Source organism: Acyrthosiphon pisum, chromosome X, assembly GCF_005508785.2.
Source record: "Acyrthosiphon pisum isolate AL4f chromosome X, pea_aphid_22Mar2018_4r6ur, whole genome shotgun sequence".
NCBI lineage: Eukaryota > Metazoa > Arthropoda > Insecta > Hemiptera > Aphididae > Acyrthosiphon > Acyrthosiphon pisum.
The window spans coordinates 11,246,574-11,252,881 of NC_042493.1; positions in this window are offsets into that span (position 1 = coordinate 11,246,574).

Consider the following 6,308-nt stretch of genomic DNA (forward strand, 5'->3'; position numbering starts at 1 on the left):
TTGACCTTAAATTTTTTTTAAAAAATATAATTTTGTTTTTTTTAATATTTCTATTTTACGCACGGATATTTTCTTTATATATTTTTAATGAATTTATTTTTAAATCTGCAATTACTTGAATTTCCATTAGTAGTAATAATTTGGTGAATGTAAGGGTGGGACTGGTGGGAGGAATAAAATTTACGATTGAAGTGCATGTGAACGTTTTCAGCTCAATTCGGTTGTTCTTGGGCTAATGTCTGGTCAAGCCCAGATTAAGAATTTTAACGCCAAGGGCCCAAAGTTTTAAATAAGGCCCGTGTAAGAAAAAAAATATATTAATACATATTATTTAATATTAGGTAACTGTTATAATAAATATAATATATGTATATATATATTAGGTATATAGCAACAAATAATGAATAATGTATCACTTTATTTATAAATTATAATTTACAAGTTTATTTCCTAGCTAAATAATCATCGATTTTTTTTTAGGTAATTTATGCAGTGTTGTATAGCCGATAACAAAAAAATTAAAGGACAAATTAGAGGCCCCTAAATAAATTTTAACTATCGAGGCCCGGGGGCCATGGCCCCTCTTGCCGCCCCCTTAATCCGGGCTTGTGTCTGGTTCATTACCCCATAATTTTAGCTTAAAATTACAGTTTAAATAAGGTAAACCGAAAAAGTGTTTTAGCCACCTTCCAATTTCAGAATCATTTTTCGAATATTGTTTTAATAACACTTTATTTTTTTCAAACGCCTGCACTAACTTTGTCCTTTATCAATTGACGGTTGTCCAATTTATATTAATAATATTAATAGTATTTGGGCAGTTTAAGACCTTAACCCTGTACATCCAAAACTGTACCAACCAGCTTGTTTTCATTGATCACTATTTAATGCGCAAACGAGTTGTCGTAAATTTAAAATATATTAGTATGTGCGCAAACGAGTCTCCGCCTATTTTTCCGCCTTATAACCCAATGTCAATACCGTTTTTCAATTGTTTTGAAAATTTTTTGAATTTCTTCGTTTACTTCGAGGGTTTTGAGATTTAGATACCAGTTTATTGAGTTTATCTCCAACACTATACAATAAACACAATTCACGCTATTTAATCGTTGCAACATATTTGTCTTAAAAATAACGATATAACGATCTTGAGACTCACAAAGATCTTTTAATTCTCTACAACATGATAATAAGAATACCACCATACAAATCAATTAGTCGTATACTTATCAGAGTACTCATTCTGCTAATTATAAACTGTAATAATTGTACAACATGAATAATCATTAAATATAAATGTAACTTAATTTATTTTACTTTTTTAAGGTTGTAATATTTATTGCATTAAAAAATATCTACATAATTCTGTTCTCCCCTTAAAATAAAATTACGTAATATCCGTTATAATATCTTGTATTTATTAATCGCACATATTTTGTACAAGTTATATATTTCTATTATAGCTAGATAGGTACCAAATAAAAACGCCAATTATAATTGTATACTTCTACCTACCTAAATTCAATAATTTTATAATTTTATTTAATACTTATTTATAATAAGGCTATATTAATGTATTACAATATTAAACAAGGTAAGTGCTTATATTTTCACGGGATGCCACCATTGGGTGACTTCTCCCTCCCGCTAATCAACCACATCCCATTTACTTATTGTACTACACATAAATACAGATTGTAAATATAAATTTTTGTTGAATCAAAAAAAAAAAAAAGTGCTTATATTAACCACAAAAATATTTGTTTGTACTTTGTAGTTGGTACTTGTAAATTATAATTGTAGATATTAAGATTATTGTAAAACATCCTAATCATAGGTATTTAAAAATATGAAAACAATGTATTACACAATGTGGATAAAATTAGTTTTATCCATTTCATAAAAAATATCAAAAAAATATTCATATTGTGTAGTAAAACGCCATTTTCAGGAATTGTTTCTACTGTCACGAACTTGTATGATGCAACTTGTATACAAGTATCTCTACCAAACAACGAACGAAAAAAAGTTTCGGAAGAAAAAAATGTCCCCACAGTCATTTTTTCCCCGAGACTTTTTTCCTACCAACCTACCGAACAGACAATTGTCTTTGGGCCCGTTTACTTAAATCCTTATAGGTAGGTACATATAAAAGAACAGACCTTTTTTATGTTCCAATTTTTTTACGCAGAGTTGTTCTAAATACTTTCCTGAGTGTCACCACGTCACTCAATTTTCATTTTTTGTCTGAGAGGAAAGGAAGTAAGGGGGTGTATTGTATTTAAAATTTACTATTTTTTATCATGTCATTTATAAGAGAAATGTAGGAGAACATGGGGCAAAGTGAGGACGCTAATGTCTAAAGACCTGTAATACACTTAAAAATCAATTTTTTCTTTTCAAATTTTGTTCACACAATCTATAGGTTATGGTTATTGATAATACATTTTTTATAAAAATTTGATTTTTTTTTTATGTAAGTTTAAAAGGATGTAAAAATAGTACAATTTACCCCACTTTGCCCCACATATGGGGCAAAGTGGGGACATTCGAAAAAATTCCATATATTTTACTTAATTTTATAAACACAACAAATTATTTATAAAAAACGTTAATATACTTAAATGTATAGCTTAACTTAAAAGAAATAAAATTGTAAATTGTAACTTTTTAAATTTTATGAAACATAAAAATAATTTTAGGAACAAAATTCACGTTTAAACATGGTTTTCTAATCTTTTTCTTCAAACTCAGCGCAAAGACAATGAAGCCAATTTTTACATAATAGATACTGAATTTACTCTTCAACTTAAGTTCTTCCTTTATTTTGAGAATATTTGGGTGGTCCCGCATTGACCCAGGCATGTATAAACCACTTTGCCCCAAATAGTTAAATTACCTAGAGCCATTGATTTTATTTTATTGAAATACCTAAACATAAATAAAGAACTTAAATCATAGAACAAACAACATAGACTTTTAAATAAAAAAAGAAAAGTATTTATAACAAAGCGCAAAATAATTGAATATATAAATAACAAAATATTCAATTCTATTATCAAGTAAATTATAATAGGCATATTTCCAGTTTTTCATTGATTGATTACAAAATTATCACTAGTTCGATTCAAAACTTCTACCACACTATCTCAGACGACCAAGGAAGCCATAAATCTAATAATATTATACATTTTTTACATTAAATGAATATATAATACAATGTCCCCACTTTGCCCCATGTTCCCCATGCGCTGATTATAGGTAATATAATATTTATTAGGTATGTCCACTCTCTCGTAAATAAATACTGGCCGAAATTATAAGCTACAAATTAATATAAATTTTGTTACAAAAATAGTTTTAATATTAAATACATGAGTTGTATGGAAAATACTGATCACTTTATTTTGATATCATGGCTAGCTGAAATACATAAATTGGGTTATCGACAAATTTAGTTTCAACTTTTACATAAGATACTATAACAATTAGTTCAAATGTACTTTCTTTATGAACTTATCTATTATCGAGATACTTAGTACCGCATTTTAGGTGTGTTCATTTTTTCTCGGGCGAAGTCGGGTGATACAGCTACCTAGTACAATATAATATGAATGAGATTCCGGATTGTGGCATGGACGAGGATGGTAAGTGGCCAATTTCGAATGCATTAATATATTATAATCGGTTGATAGGTAGGTATATGATATTTGTATACGTAGTTACTGGCAGCCGCCAACGTGACGCCGACGCCCCAATTATCGTAAGTCCCTTTTCCCTGCCATCGTTCGTACAGTATTTGGTATAGGTACCTAATTTTAAAATATAATATATAACTCAGAAAACCATTTATTATGTTTTGGTAGGTATACTTTTACAGAAAAAAATAAAGACAACACCCAGGTCGTGACATGGACGATGATAGAAAGTAGGTAGTTGATTTTCGAATGCATTATATTCTATATTATATCTAGCACCACGACCGTAGCGCGAGCTAAGTAAAAAAAAATATATAGCGGCGGCACTACAGTGTAGATATATTATTATCTCGAAGCAGGATTTAGATAATAACACTTTGTCGTAGTTGGTGTAAAAAACGGACAAGTAAAAAAGAAACAGATCTTTAAGTACTATAAAGATGTGATATACTGATATCATAAATAAAAGCTAAGTATATTAAATTCAAGTACACTTATTTTGTTTCAATAATGTATTTTAATATATATGTGTTACAGTTAAAGTGTTGAATCAGTTAGTTTATGAAGTAACTAGGTAATTTATAAAATAACTAAAACTTGTAGGTAATGTATATAATTTATATTTTAACTAGTTATTTTATCGATAATCGTTATTTTACTATCCAATAAATATAATAATAAATCAGATAAGACTGACGTCCTTGTCGTCGGTGACCGCAATGTTCATGTACGTTTATTGTGTTATTATAAGATGATCGTTATTGGTACATGTATTAAAATCAGTGGCGAAGCGTCATGGGAGACAAAGAGACAACGTCTCTCCACTTAAAAATTAGAACACGGGACAAATAAATATTTATTATTTTGTTTTATAATATATTTAAAAATGTGAACTTTATTTTATATTATAAAATATATGATGTATGTTTCAGTATTTGTTAAAATCGGTTTTTCGTTGTACCTAGTGTTGTACAGACGTACAGTAATATAATCTTGAAATCGATTAGAAGCGTGCGATACGGCCATGCGTACGAGCTGGCGATGTGGGTCATTCCAAATATGGTATTATATCTAAATCTAATAGACGTTGCAACGCAATGTCTCGCAAATATGAGCGTGGGGGTTCAGGGGGAATGCTATGTGAGTGGGGGTTACTATGTACGCTATGAGACACGTCTCGCCGTTCGTAATTACCTCAGTCCTCAATATTTATTATCGACGTCACTGTCGCATTGTCATGCTATTGTGATAGGTACGTCGTACGTGTTTCTTAAAATGTATTGTTTTATATTGTGATTTGTCCTCATGGGCCATGGCCTGATGATTTAATTAATACCATTTTTAACGATGGAATTATTAACTACTCATACGAAAAAAAAATGTGTACATTTGCATTTGTTATTGTATTAAATTATCATTTTAAGGAAGTTGTAACGTTTTTAATTTTTCAGTTTAATATTTCAGTTCGTTTTTAGTTTTTGAACATTTATTTCTTATCATTTAGATAAAATAAAAATGGGGGGGGGGGGGCTAGGCATATTATTGCCATTTTTTTTTTAGTGTCTCCCCAACCAAAAACCTCACGACCACCTACTGATTAAAATAATATTAAGATTGTCAATAAATGGTAAGGTTTAAAGTTTAGTAATAGTTTTACAGTCACACGTGTTTACTGTTAGTTCGTCTGTTTTGTAAGCTTAATTTGAGATACGCATCAATTTTTTTATTTTTCGATTTGCAGTCTGTATTTTTTGGATCCCACAAACATCGGTACTTTTTAAACTTGTCAATAAATGTTAGCACTAGTTCATCATTCTACTCGGACGCCATGATAAAAAATAATTGACAAACTAAATTTGTAACGAAATGACGTTATGGAAATAAAAGATGTTATTGCATCCAAATAAACTTGTGATTCCTTATTTTTTATATTTCAATGAGTTTGAAGTAAATAACCGTCTCGGTCCATACTCATCATCAATTTTAGGTATGTAAGAATAGTTTCTTTCCCCACAGATCCTCATTGGTTACGTTCTAATGATTCCGGCACAGATGCGGTCGGCACAGTTGCGGTCAATATCTTTTTGGTGGCATTTGCGGTCACTCTTTTTTTATACCTATGGTCTATGACTGGTGTTGCAAATACTTGCAATACTAACATAATAATCATAATAATAATTTTAAACAATATTTTTAATATTATATAAAATAAAATACAATAAACTACAACTTTCCTTCGCACTTTTACAGGCTCAGGACTGTCAATAAATAAAATAAAATATCTACTGGCGTGCTTAAAAGTTTTTTTTTTTTAAATATTTACTACAAATAAACACTATTTTTTACTAAAAATTATTATGATATTTATCATTTTATTAACTCATCAATTTTATTGAAATATGTCAGTTAATTGTTATGCATTATTTATTAAGCAAGTTTTTGAACGAACGAAAGAATTTTTAGACATTTTTTTAAGTCTCTGTCCTCTTCATATGATTTTAATGTTTTGTCAATTCTAATGTCCAATTCCATGTAACATTTTTTCCTTTTCTTACCTTCTAAATTTAAAAAATGTCGATTAAACAATAAGTCTCCATGCTCAGCTTCTAA